Source organism: Thunnus albacares, chromosome 1 (assembly GCF_914725855.1).
Source record: "Thunnus albacares chromosome 1, fThuAlb1.1, whole genome shotgun sequence".
NCBI classification, from domain to species: Eukaryota; Metazoa; Chordata; class Actinopteri; order Scombriformes; family Scombridae; genus Thunnus; species Thunnus albacares.
Window position 1 is genome coordinate 6,698,440 of NC_058106.1, and position 15,347 is coordinate 6,713,786.

The 15,347-nt window shown below is 37.9% G+C and overlaps 1 long non-coding RNA gene across 1 annotated transcript; it reads right to left on the reverse strand.

The window, feature by feature from the left end:
• Nucleotides 1-11,429: 11,429 nt before the first annotated feature.
• Nucleotides 11,430-14,927, reverse strand: LOC122989634. The gene is made up of 3 exons (XR_006405129.1): nucleotides 14,803-14,927; nucleotides 14,686-14,747; nucleotides 11,430-13,860 (listed from the first exon to the last, which is right to left on the reverse strand). It is a non-coding gene; the product is annotated as an uncharacterized LOC122989634 (long non-coding RNA).
• Between the last annotated feature and the right edge of the window lie 420 nt (nucleotides 14,928-15,347).

The following is a 15,347-nucleotide window of genomic DNA, read 5'->3' on the forward strand; positions in this document are numbered from 1 at the left end:
TCACATTTACCTCGATGAGGATAAATGAAAAGGCTTTTTAAATACACTTGAGCATTCTTGAGATTCTCCATCTTGCATTGGGCCTCTTATTAATTCTTTGAACTGAACAAAAAAACTCCTGAATTATGACTGAGTAACATTTGTTTAATATATTTGGTATTTTAAAGCTGTACCAATCAATATTTATATCTTTACAGTGGATCAAATGATGTGTAATGTGGAAGATGCTGCTTGTAGTGATGAACCCACAGCTCGCTGTTCTGGTTTTACAGTCCTCAACTTTACTGTTTTAGTTCACTCTCATTGCTCTTACCAGTGTTGTGATGGTGGAGACCAAACCAGAGCTAAAAGGACACTGACTATTGGACTTACATTCATCAGGTGGACAAAGACATGACTACAAATAAATGCTAATGTGGCTCTGTGTCTGCTATGAGTAAATAGCCATTTATGTTTAAAGCTTGCTCCATATTCAGCCCACAGAGTCCATATATGGGTTGTTTGTATGACATGTTTTCTTCTTAATTTCTAAGTTGTTTTTTTGACAGAATTCATATTTATCAAGCCAAAGTGTGTACGCATGACCATGTGGCCTCTTTTTCCTGTACCTTCTTCCTTATTTATAACTGCACCACCAGCTGCCATTTTGAATTGTTTGGATCCAAGTTAGACTATGCAGTCATGTTACATTATATACATTATTACAAAATAAGAGCTTCAGTAATGCCAACTCAGCTTCTTCTGTTTGAAATGAGCGTGCAGTGGACGCAAACAAACGCTGGCTGACAGTGAACTATGATTCATTGTTGTACTTTTCAGTGCATTAAAAAAAGGCAGTTGACAGTCTGTATGAAAGAATTTACTCATATACTAAGGAAGCTTAAATTGGGTTGTTTTAAGGTTTAAAATGGTGGTGTTGGTAAATTTGCTGTGAAGTCCAGGACTTGTACACCTCCAGAGTGAGGAAACAGGCGGGGAAAATCACTGCAGACCTCTCACACGCTGGACATATCCTGTTCTAACATCTCCCTGCATGTAGGTGCTGCAGAACACTGTGCACCAAAACAACCAGGCAGAAGAACAGTTTCTTACCACACACACTTATGAACACTTAAATCAGACAGTAAACACTCCCTGTGCAATAACCATGTATTACGAATACATCTACTAATCATATATACTAATCACATTCAGTGCCATATTCAAATTATGAAATAAACATGTACAAACTGTACATACTGGACAAAATTTGTATATATCTATATATTGTACATAAGCCACTGTGTTCACTGAAAGAAACTTTTTACATTACTCATACTGTTTGCACTACTACATAGTTTACAGTAAAAGTTTGAACTGTATATAGACATTGTATGTATGCTGCTGTCCATTGTTGTGTTTGTGTGTATATTAGGGGTGTGCCTGAACACAAATACATTATTCGGCAAAGCACAAATAGTGTTTTTCTTTTACAAACATTTATTTCATATAAATATTTTAAAAATTATTTGTTTTAGGGAAGAAAAAAAACCAAACATGTCAAATACCAGCGTGCAGGTTGGTTACATCACTATCTCAGTCTCTCTCCTCTGCTGCACTGTTACATCTATCAGCATGTGTCAATGAGGGGAGTCACATCCACCTGCTACATGATGTACATTTCCTAATTTGGACGTCACTTCTGGAGTTGAGGGTGTTCCCCAGAGATAAAGCTGAGCTACTGACACAAGTGAAGTGCTCCCATCGGACTCTCCATAACCTGTTGTTCCACTTCTCCTTTACACAAAGTTAGGTTGTAAAAAAATAGGCAATAAATGAACAGTGCAAAGCAATAATCGTCTTTGAAGTTCTTCTCTACACATTACACGGTGTGCTGTCTCTGTAAATAAGTAGAGGTCTGTCTGCATGCCCTTGATTTTAGCTCAGTAGTCAGCGCAGTCATCTATGATCTGGGAGACTCAAGTTCAAGAACCGGTGTGGAGACCTCCTTTGTAAGATAGTTTATTCATAAACACTTTAATATCCTAAAATCAAAAGCATAAGAAAAACAAAAACTGTATCTTTACACCTATTTCCATTTTTATTTGAATACAAATATAAATAATTTTGCTGCCTCAACAAATAAAGACACAAATACAAATACTGGGCTCTCTGCACATCCCTAGTGTATATACTTTTTTATTATATACTATATATATGTATACTATATACTATGTATATATGTCTTTCATATACTATGTATATATGTCTTTCTTCCTTTTTCCACCTACCTGCACATAACAGCACAATATGTTTATGCCTGCTTATCTCTGTTAGCCTGCTTTGCTTGTTTAGCTGTATATGTATCTTCTATATGTGTATCTTTTAAGACATTGTATAGGAGTCCATTGAGAGCCACTGGAAACTGGAGTCATTTTCCTTGTGTGTTCAAACATACTTGGCCAGTAAAGAAGATTCTGATTCTGAAATGCTTAACCCTAATTACCTTTCAAAGCCAATAATTGGTCAATCCCTTCCTGAGATTACTCTACTTACCATCTGGATCAAAGACCATCTTACCAATTGTGATACCAGCTATTGTTTACAACCTCAACACTGTTGCTCCAGTTAGAAGGTATTAGTCTCAATGCCCCATGTGACATAAACCTCACTGCACAATGAGGAGGCAATGTGTCACCTATTTAAGAATCTACTAATTACAGAATCCTTTAATTAACTAAGAACATTAAAGTTCAATCTGTGTGTGCGTCTGCGTGTGTATGCCTGTGTGTGTGTGTTGTATGAGTTCAATTTACAGTTCAGCTGAGGTAATCCCTATGATCTCCGGCTTTCGTAAGTCCTATTAAGGTGTGCTGGGATTCAGTAGGGATTACAACCTTCTGTCTCCTGTCTCTCTTACACTTTGCCTGACCATTCAGTGCAAAGCAAAAAGTCGCATGAAAATCAATGCAGCATTTTTCAGCATGAGTTTAAACAGCAACAGCTGTTCAGATAGTGCCCATAGCTCAGAGGGAGGCTGGCTGATGCAGTTGCCGTTGGTCTCAAACATTATGAGCTCAAGCCTCATATTATCACTTTTCTAACAGCATAATGTCAACTCACAAGGAAATTTTGTAACCCTAGCCCCTAACCAGAGCGGTCTTCTTTTCCATACTCCAAACCAGATTTTTCCTCCTCGCTTAACCAATGTTTTGCTTTCTTGCTCTCAAAGTTTATCTAGTTCTTGAACATTTTTTATTTTTGCTTCAACTCAAATCCCATTTTTATAACTGCAGAAATGTACCAAAACTAACACTTTTTTCTGCAAAAAGAACCTCTGCCATAAAGTTTTCAGTCACAAGGTTACAAGTGGAGTTTGTTTATCACTGCACTGCAGCAGTGCCTGGTCAAAAGCAGAGTTGCTTGTTATACAATTTCTACCATTAAAAGTTGCTGCCAGGTTGAAGGTCTCTTCTCTTGCCTCATGTGAGTGCAACACTCTCTTCTTTTCCAGTAAAATTTACACATACACAATGGAAGTAAAAGTAGAGAATAACATTGGCATTGACACTGAGGAATCTTACCAAAAGCTGCATTTTTGTTACATTTCTAGTGCTTTATTTTATGTGGTGTGTAAGTCTTATAATTATGTATTTTTGTGTGATCTGTGAACAGGGATGTCCTGAGCTAATACGATGGATTGGACCGCTAATCTGGCAATATTTATGGGTCAGTATCGACTATGAAAAGAGCCTGATCCCTTTCCTTTCCATTATTTGTTTGCTCCCGGTACAGCAGTTCCAACAATGGAATCTAATGGACAGCATTTTGAGTGAGAGAACAGTGAATGAACTGTGGAGTGTGCAAAATAAATAAACAGCAGCCAGCAGTTTCAACAAGTGATGTGCCAGGGTGTGGTAGGGAGCCATGCAAGCAGAGCTGCTTTGGGCAAAAAATATAGTAAAATAAAAAATAAGTAAGTGCTGCTATTGGCTAAAAAAAATTGGACTTTAGTCGCCATGACCCTGGGATGAAAGCAGTCCCATTTTTGTCAAAAGCACAAAACAGACACTCCTTTCTCCACACGTTACATAAATATTCCACTCTATACAAAATATTACAGGTAACCAGCAAAAGAGAGCACACAGGATTTTTAATGCAGAGCTATTAACAGTGTCTTTCACACATACTTACTATGAAGTAGCTTTATAGAGGGGAAAAATATAATAAATCAATCAATCAGATGCGGTATCAACACATAGTAAATGACCCGAGATCAGGGTACAAAACATGATCAGGACATCCCTAATTATTTGCACTGTATGTGATATATATAGTATATTTTACGGAATGTCTGTTTGAATTGTCTGAATTGTATTTTGTTGATTGACTGAATCATTGGAGTATCTGAACTGCTGTCATTTTAATCTTTTGTTTCCCTCGAAGACACAATAAAGTCAGTGAAATGAGTTTTCATGCCCCTAAGCAACATCATTTATATCTCAAGCCCTGCTATATTACAGGGGTTTTTAATAGTTTAGCCCTAGAACTTCGATTAAAGACAAAAGATGTCCACTGCTCCCCATCACTCCACACAAATCTGCTTCCAACTTGTCACTAAATCAGCCTTTTCATTAAACAGAGCTCAATCTCGGTGAAGACGCACAGGCTTGTCTTAGATAAATGCACAAAGGTGGAAAAGAAAAAAAAAAAAGTGTCACAAAGTGAAATACAACATACAAGTGTTATTAACACTCTGGCTGCTTTATTTTGTGTTGAATTATGATGGCAATGAGGAATTACAGTATAATACATCTGTAATTGTAAACTGCAGCAAAGCTGACATCTAAAAGTCTTAGATACACATTTAATCACACTCTGTGCAGTAGTGTAGTTTTATTAGAAAGCATTATTATCTGGGTTCATTTCATTTGGATATAGGCTGCATGTAGAATTCTCATTTTTGCCACAGTATATTGAAGAGCAGAATTCTGGCCATGCTTTGTTTTGTTTTTTACATACTGTGCTGTAGTTTTGCAGTTTTTATATCCTGCAATAAATTCAGTAATGCCATCTCCCAGAATTCATAGCAACAATGAAGGAAATCTAATTCCAGTGCACTGCCTATCAATATCTACACCAAATATTTCTATAGACAGACACCTGTTGCAGACTATGCATACCTTATACGAGTACAACAACTATAAAAGAGCACAAACCTTGTCCAGTCTACAACCAACAAAAAATCATTAGGCTGTAGAGACACTACAGCAGGTGCCACATGCATGTTAATCAACAGAACAAGACTGTAATAGGCAGCACAGGAGTGTCACACACTCCTCTTTGCTAGCTGGCTCATTGTTCGAGAAGGGTCCCTTGTTGGTGATGACACAGTGTCAACACTCTTACTTCAAATGGTGCCCCTCTTTCCTCTTCTAACCACCATCTTTTCTTGAGAGGCTGTTTTTTGACACACCTTCTCTTCTCCAGATGTTTCCAACATAAACTACACGCATTAACTGGACCATGGATGTATTTTATAACCATGAACTGGACACATGCGATTCCTTTTCTGGGAGTGTTTGATTTGAGTTACTTAGCGTGAAGAAAAAATGTTTTATACAGGTTCACATTTGGGTGACGGCAGGAAATACACCTGCTCAGCAAAACACTACATGGCGCCATCTTCCCAAATATTTTTTTTTTATATATTATTGTTTCTGTCTATGTTCTAAACTTAGGTATCTACTAGTGTACTCAATATACAATTTGACCTCTACATTATATGTTTTGCTTTCAACAACACTATCAAAATCTCTTGGCAGCTGTAGCTGTTTTGTGAACTATCATAGTTGCTAAATGTTAACTTAGCAATCATGTTAGTTAGTTTTGTAGAAACTGCAAGTTTGGAAAAGTGCTAAGTTCTGAAGTATGATGCATTTAGGTAAAAGTTCTGCTAAACACCTAGAGATGATTTTGACAAAACCTGAAATTAAATCAGATCTTTAGTTTGGTTAAAAAAAAAAAAAAAAGTCAGACATTGCAACACACACAGACCGTTGGGGGGAAATAGTTGTAAAAATAAGGACTTCAGAGCAGCTTGTTGCTTGGTTTGTTTGAATGACATTTCCATGTTTTTGATCTTAATTAAAAGATAGGGGATTGGGTGGCATGAACCATTTTAGTTATTTAGTTGACTTGCATTATTAAAATTGAAATAGAAGACAGACATTATTTCTGGTAACCACTAGCCACAGAAGTCATAACCTGTTCATCCACCCATCCATCTTTATGGTTCACCTTTTTCTTTTTGGTATTTTAGACAAGAGAGAGAACAGAAATAGGAGTAAATATTATTTCCATATTCTCTCTCTTTCTTACTGGTTCTCCTGTCAAGTTCTCTCTGGTGATTATAGAAAATGGGAGTTAATTGTTTCATCTCTGATCTGCACTCTGTTCCAGCAGTTGCAGAGGCTAGTAGAAGGGCCAGGAGTCTTAGAGATAATGAGAGATAAAACCATGATGGATCTGGCAACCCGCTTGTTCAGGCTCACTGGGAATGGCAGTTGCAAGCCAGCGTGCTCTATGAAAATATGGGACTCCGGTCCCAAACCTTGAGGCTGGATTAGTTCCATCTGTGAGAAAAATAAATGGAATGCGAGTGCAAAGGAAAGAAAAAACAGAGAATGAAAGAAAAATGGGAGTGGGAAGATGAGAAAGAGCACAGATGATGTGAGTTTGTGTGTGTGTGCGTTGTGCACAATAAAATTCATTTTGCTGACTATGCTTGGGCTTTCTGTATGTTTCCATTAAACTAGTAACTTATTGGGGATGGACAGTGAAACATTTTGTACACGTATGGTTGAATTTCAATGTCATGGGATTTACCTGACAGGGGTTGTGGTCTAGTGTGTTACGTCTGTACCTGTGCTCATGTGTAACACCACCTAACCGCTCCACTCAATCTCCTCCTCGACAGTTGCAGGAATAAGTCGCCCCTGCTCTGGGGAACCCCCCCCTCGTTCACCTAAGCTTTTCCATGCAACTGATTGGCTGTGGGCTTAGACCTGCACGGCACTCAGTCACGATCTTGGAGAATGAACCCTAATGTATGTATAACGTATGAATATAAAAGGTCAATTAAAATATCTTTTTACTGTCCTCCATCACTTACTCTAAGTGTTTGGCCACAAGTGCATATTATTTTTCAGGCTATAAAAATCAATACACATGTGAGGAGAGAGGTGTTGGCGAGGCCTTGATGAGATAAGTGTTTGACTGTGTGTGTTTGCTGAAATGAAATGTGCCACAAATAGACAACTATCGTCATTAAATGATGGGGTGGGGGTGGGGGACACCTTCGAGTGAAACACCACGACTTCTCTCTTCACTTTTCCGCAGCACCATAATGCCAACAAGCAGCACAGCATGAAAGCGGCTAAACGGATTATTAACCGGATTATTAACGAGCAGGCGTGAGAGGATTAGCCGTGTTGCTTTGAAGTCAATCTGAGGAAGGAGAAATTGACTTGGAACGCACTACCTCTCTTTTCTCTCATTCTCTCTCCCTCTCTTTTCTTCCTCGCTTTTTACCCTTTTTCTATTTTTAAGTAAATGAAAGAGGGGGAAGAAAACCTCCAGTCACTTATAAAAGTGTTTTTCATTGTGCAAACCCACACCTAGGCAGCAAAATTAGATGTGCGTGTGAAGTAAAATCAAACTGTCTCACCTGCTTTTTCACTTCAGAAATAGCAGGTATTCATTCTCAACATTTATTTCACAATTTTCTTTCCAATTTGAATTTATTTTAATCATTCTTAGTTAGTTAGATGACAGGACTATTCAAATCAAAAGACAGCCCTGCACGTCAAGTTTGTTCACACTAAATGACACATTCATTTGTTTCAACAGTTTAGATGTTCAATACGTATACAGGTACATGTTTTTGGGGTTATTGTTCAAAACATCATTGGTTATTGCAATGACATGTTTCACAACTAGTTTGGAAGACAATCCTGGTCCAATATTCAACTTACACAATACATAAAAATTCTGCCACACGCTCTAGTTTGGTTTTATTTGTTTCCATTTCAGATCGTTTCCCCATACCCATCCTTCATTTCATCCCCATTTATATATCATAGAAATATCAGATTGAGACAGACACATGGCTGTAAGTAGGAGTAAAGTTGCTTGATGTATTTTATTGTTCACACCCTGCAAAGATCTTTTTCACGCTCACATTGACTCTTTACAGTATTCTTAAAGATCCCCTCCAGACATGTATTAAGACATATACAAGTACTCTGCTTGGAACAATAATGTGTGTCTGATATGGTTTTTCCACAAAAAAGCATAATTACCCTTTTAAAATCCTTAAATTGCCATCATATCCTTCTTCCTCATTAACAATTCCAGAATCTATGAATATGTAAATACATCTCATTTTAAAAGTTTCAAAAAAAACCCCTGCTACTTCACTGAAAAGTAAGGTGTCAGTGTATGTGCACTGGAAGCTTCAAGTTTCTACATCACACTTGTGTAAGTTGAATATTGGACCAGTATTGGCTTCCAAACTAGTTGTGATGTCACAGTTTGCTCATGCTTGTAGGTCTACCCCTTAAAATCTGATTTTCAGTAAACATAACAACTGCTTTGGGGTTCCACTTGACTGCTGCCTACATCCGTTATTATTCTAACTATGGATGCTACCACTTGTTGACATCATCAGAGAGCACAATGTATGTTTCCATAGTTACGCCGATGACACACAACTGTACATATCCGCTGAACCAAATAAATAAATGGATGAGCAATCATTTCTTAAAGTTAAATGAGGACAAAACTGAAGTCCTACTAGTCAGCCCCAAAACAAAAAGAGAAATGCCGTATAATAATCTGGGGAAATCAACTCCCTGGACTAAATCCGAGGTTATGACTCTTAGTTTTCTCTTAGATTCAGATCTAAGCTTCAGGTCGCATGTTAACAAGATGACAAAAACATCATTTTTCCACCTTAAAAACATAACTAAAATACGACCATTCATAAATCAAAAAGATGCAGAGAAACTGATTCATGCCTTCATTTCAAGGCAAATTGATTACTGTAATGCACTTTTTACTGGCCTCCCGCAAAAAAACCCCTGACAGACTTCAGCTCATTCAAAACCAAATAGCTTGGCTATTAACCAGAATCAAGAGGAGAGAACACATTAGTCCAGTTTAAGCTGCTCTACACTGGCTTCCTGTAACATTTAGAATTGACTTTAAGGTCCTCCTCCTTACATACAAAGAATATTTGTATGTAAGATATATTTGTATCTAAGATATGTAACATATTTTTGAGTTAAGGGAGACTTCAAGTGTAATTCTTAGAAGTTTGATAAATACAAGGGTACTGTTTCTGGAAAACAAAGTTGTTTTTGAGTTTAATGTAATTTGTAATGTTTCAGTGCTTTTTGCACCACAAACAAAAAATGTCAAAGGTCAAAATGTATCTGTTTGACAAGGAGCCGGGTGCTAGTCAGAGTGTAAGTCTGACAAAGATGATATACTTTAGTTAAATACCAGTCAACCCTACAAACAACGCATGTTTGCAGTACATGGCCCCTTAACAGTCACTAACAACCAGATATTTCAAAAGGCACCAGCCGACAACAAGAAACACAAAACAATCAAGAATTTGAAGTCCATCACAGTGTATTATATAGTCATTGCTCAATTCAAAACCCACAGTTCAATTATCAATGAATGAGTCCTTATCTCAACAAAAAAACTCCTCTTCGGGATCCCAGAAAGCAAACAAAAATACTCCGTTTGAAACTCAATATCACAATTGGCCCACGAAAATAAACCCAAGTGATACCTCTTGCATCTCATAGACAAGCTTAGTTCTTCTCCAACAACTCCAGAGTTACCAGGGAGTGGTCAGCCTGGGAGCCTTGCGGGTTGATGGTGGGTCCATGGCGTAGAGGATGGAGTTGAGGAATAATCCAGTTCTGTAGAATGGTGAACTACGAATTATGGACTTTTTTGACTCGATGCCAGGGGTTGGCAAGCTAACCGATGAACACTCTCCAAACGGACTATGCCTCTTCCACTGGTGAGTAGATGTGTGCCATTTTGGTTTGAAACGCCAGCATAGATATTCCCTGAGCTGACAGGGTGGTCTGTGTGTGACGCAGGGCGTGTGTGCTTAAAGGCGCCAATCGCTACAAAATTAAACCAAAGCTAATACTATCAAGCCATAAGAGAGAAAATACTGTATGTGTCTTTGTAATATGGGTGAAAAGACTCTTTAAGCTTACAAGATAAACTTTCGGTCTTGATGCATTACAATCAACACACTGTTATTACTCCACATGCCACATAAGCGCAAAATCTCTGGTCCGATTCCAGCCAGGGACCTTTGTTGCATGTCATACATATCTCTCTCTCCCCTTGTTTCTTGTCTGCCTCTACTGCCCACTATCCAGTAAAGGCAAAAATGCAAAAAAAAAAAAAAAAAAAAATCTTAATAAAAAAAAAGTTGTGCTGCAACTAGTCTGAAGTCATTGTGATGGTTGAAGCCTCCAGTCTTGAAATTGTTCAATCCAGTCTGCAAGTTGGGTCCCATCCAGTCAATTAGTGCAAAAAATATTTCAGCTACAAACCTTTTACCATTTTTTCAAGTGATGTGCTTCTATTCTTTAATCTGGTCTGTCAGCAGGAACCTGTACCTCACCAAATTGTCGCTGAAATCGTATGAGTAAAAAGAAGACACATTATCTGCTTTCTTATGAGGAACAGATACTGACAAACTGACAGCTTCCTTTCCAAAGTCTTACCTAAAGTAACCTTTCTATGTATGGAACACTTAGGATACTTTTTAAATCACCCATTAAACTGACGAGTTGTGCGGTCAGAGTATGTCACAAGTGGTTCTAACTCATTATCCCATAGTTTTTTTTTCCTTTCTCTCTTTTCAGGGTGAAGGTATGTGACAATGTAATTCTCCCTGAGCGTCACAGTGTTTTTACAGCAAATCCATGTCACTAATTAGAGTCATAATTTTAATTTATTTAATTTTTACAAAGCCCTGTTCTCATTACCCCAACACTGACGTTAATCAGCACTCTGATGTATCTGAGGGTGTGCTTGCTGTGTGTATGTGTGTGCATTGATGTTCCAGCAACAACATCCAGTGTTTGTAGGTCATCCTAATCACCTCCCACTCCGAGACTCCGGGGCAATGTGTTGACCATATCTGTCTGAGGGGAGCACATCACCCAGGAAGCAAAGGTATACAAGGTTACCAGGGTCAGTGTGTGCCATCCAACATTTCACCCAACTTTAAAATGACTCAAGGCTCTAGAAAATATCTCACCCAGCCACATACTAACCTGCGGTCTACGGACAAACAAACACACACAAAATACTTGAGAACACTTTGCTTAATTGATCCTCATTAATCATCGGCGCAAAAATGATTTATTATAATCAAAGCAAGATATAACTCGCAAAAATTTTGTCAAGTGGATATTTTAAGGCGCCTGCACAGTTAATAAAATTACACTGAAATTGCTGTAAATGTTTCATGTTTGTCTGTTTATATTCTAAGGAGTTTATCTGAGCCTCTAATAGGTTTATAATGTGCTTGCAGTGTAAATTTATGGGGTCAAAAAAATACAATAAAAAATACAATATATATATATTAAACTGCACAAAAGACTATTTCTGAGTACCAATATACTGTTTAAACCATTCAGACCCAGTGTCGATTGAAATGGATGTCCAAAACGTATTGGTTTCAGTCAACGAAAATGCACTTTTACAATTTGACATTTGCCAAGTCCCTAAGTAGATTCTATTAATCCAATACATGTCAACTTTTGACACAAGGCCAACATGGCAGAAAGACAAAACAGGAAGTGGAAAAATGCCTTTTCTCTCATTTTTAAACATTCATTTATATACATGGAGCCCTCACTTAATCTTAACTTACTAAATAAATCTTATTAAAAGTAATTTGCAGATTCTGCAAATGCAGATAACACAGAGTTGTTTCAAAATTGAATGTCTATCTCAAAGGACTTCAGCTCTGATAATATTACTCTGCTGGTTTTATGGCGATAGAGCAATTTTTTTTTTTTAACAAATATTATTTTTTAATGACCAAGATATTGTGGGCCTGCCTATGTGTATAGATATTCACTAAAGTCAAATACATGTTTAAAACAACCAAAAACCTTTAGAATGTTTAAAACATTTTACACTTTAGCCTCATTTTTACATGTATTGTGTTTCAGTGTGTGTTCTGAAAGATCAATATTACAACATATATCCAATTAACTGTAATGTAAAATGTACTGCAGACTATGAGCAAGTGCTCTCTGCAGTATATGCATGACTGAGGCTAAAATTCAATATATCAAAGTCTCAGTTTTCAATTCCTGAAGGTGAATCTTTGTTTACACTCATTAGTCAGTATTGATTTAAGACCTGAGTTTGAACTAATGACTGAGTGTTTGATTTCATTGTTCGCTGCCTGAACATAGAGACACATCTCAAAAGCCCTCTTAGTGCACTGCATTCTCAAAAAATGTTCAATCCACTGCTGACAGAGATTAAAGACCTCCACTATTGTGTCAACCTGGCACATCCGAAAGTGGATAACTGAGACTTAAGTCCACTTCAGCTTAGCTCACCCTGCTGTGATCCAAGATTAGCCACCTTGCAAAGTTAAGACTATTTTAGAATTTAACCCACTTAACCCTAGGCTAACCGGCAGAGAAGAAGGGGGCTTATTTAGTAGCCGTAAGCCACCCAGAAAGAATGTGCTGTGAATTTACAATGTGAGTGGTGCTGATGTGGTATAGCCCCCTCAAAATACAGCATCCTTTCTTACTGATGCTGACTCCCATCTCCAGCATGCTACCATCCAGCTCCTGCCTCCAGCTTTGACATCCTCACTGAGGCTAGAGGGATCCATGTCTCTGTTCCCACAATCTCTGTCTAGAATAGATGTGCTGTGTCATAGCATCAACATCACTCAAATCATAAGACTTTTTTTTTTTATTATAAACATCATCTACATCCATGTCAGTGGGTCTGTCTGCCTCTCCATCTGTATGGTTTGGAGCGATATCATGTTTGTGTCCCTCTCATCCCTGCAGAGTGATGTGAAATGGCAAGTCGTGAGACTGACAATCCGCTGTGGGCGAGGAGTGTCTGTCATTACAGCAGAACCCAGTTGTTCAGTGTGTGAGTGTGTGTGTATGTTGTTGTGTTGCAGGCTTGTTTGTGTGACTGTATATGAAGGTGTGTATATTCAAGTGTATGTAAGTGTAGCGTCCTCAGTGCTAACCAATAGTAGTAGTAAGACACTAACATCTAACTAGGTCCGATGGGCAATTGTCTTGAATAATTCAGGGAATGAATTAATGTACAGTTGAACAGTGACCAGTTATTGCCTTGACTCATACACAATAATACACAAGACTTTAAGTTTTAAAGAATGGAAAATAAAAAATAAAATAAATCAAATAAGAAAATAAACAGAAATAGTCCGTTGTGGAGGTGGAAAACCTCCAATGAAACGTTCTTTGGTTTACTGAATGTCCCTTTAATCCATAGGAACTCCTTATGATTAAGGAGCTCAAGAGTTCAGTTCCAAGTTGTTTTGTGTTGTATCTGTTCCAAATGTCACTACTATCACTACTACCCGGGTAGGATAATTAGTGTGTGTCTTATCTGTAACCCAATGAAAATGGGTATCACTTTAAATCAGATGTCCTCTGTGGGCAGTTCCTACAGTCTGGCCAACACCGTTTCTCCAACCGGCCGCAGGGTCACGGGCTGGGCTCGCCATCTTTGATTCTATCTGGTCACAAAAAAACCAACCTACAGGATGCAGGATAATAAGTTATTCAGTTCTCTTTATGTGTCTAAGATGAGATCTCATTAAGTTCTTTTCTCCCTCAGAATATCATACATCATATAACCAACAATTAAGGATAAACTTGTACTAAAATGACCATATTTTAACAACTGGTAATTTTAACATGAACAATTTACCATGAATTTCTTTAAAACAGATGTCTTTTTAACTTTAACAATAATTTATTTACAACTCTACCACATCAACATTAGTATTCTTAAAGTAACAGACTGCTTATTATGAATCTCTTATGTCAAAAGAATTAATATTTTAACATTTACCTAAAGTATTTGCTGTATTGTTACATTTTCATGCACCATTTTAATGTACTGGTAACTTAATCATGAAAATTAAGTAAATTATCCTTTGTGATTCACTTAACATGTATACCTAGCAACCAAAATCGGTTAGATTACCATTTAATGGCATTTCAAAACATTAACGTGCGCAATTCCCATTAAAACATAACGATTTCAATATTAGAAAACAGTGCAATGGTCCTTTACAGTTTTAACAGCGTCAATAGCTCCATTAGCCAAAGCTAGTGATTAGCTTAGCGATTAGCTTAGCCGTTAGCAGCTAGCGATTAGCGATTAGCAGCAAGCGATCTTTTCAGACTATAAATACAATGATACAGTTGCACCAAAGCATGTAATAAACATAAGCCCACATTTTCACAATCACTGGTTGGTTTTTATGAAAAGTATCTTGACTCAACAGTAAGTATAATGCAGCTTTCCTTCACAGTGGTAAACAACAACAGACTAGCAGACAACATGGCAACTCACCGGAGTTTCTCAACATCAATAACTTGATAGAAGTTGTGTCCCTCTCGCTCACAGTTAGACCTCTATTAAAAGAGCAACTTATTAGACATTTTATGACTATTTTGCGGTGTTTCATACCAGGAAATGCTCGCTTTCTCTGTTGTTTACATGCTCACACAGAGAATGTATTGTAAGAGCTGGATACCGGACTAAAAATGGCACCCATACAGTCCTATGGGACCGCTCGCTTCCGCGTTGTCCGGCCCACTGAATATGCGCAGTAGTGTTTCCCCCGCTGGCCCCGCCCGCGAGCTCCCGCCCGGCCCAAAGACTTTACATTGTGATGACGTCATCGCTTTTCTCGGCTCAAATAAAGTTTGACAAACATAAAACCTCCATGGATCAAAAGTTCATAACAGAAAGTGCTGCGGTAAAACAAAGAAGGCACGTGGCTCCCTCAACATAACAGGCGCACAATGTATATGCGTCCCCTTGTGGGAACAAAATGTAACTACATCTCAAAATCACATATATGGGTTTTGTAGCCCTATAATCCATGTGGGTTACATAAGGACGATAGGGTTTAGTTTTTTCCAACCTGCAAATAAAGCTGAAGTGCTGAAATGTAACCACTGGCACAGCTGGCACCTTCCAACACACTCTGAGGTGCACACAAAGCAAAG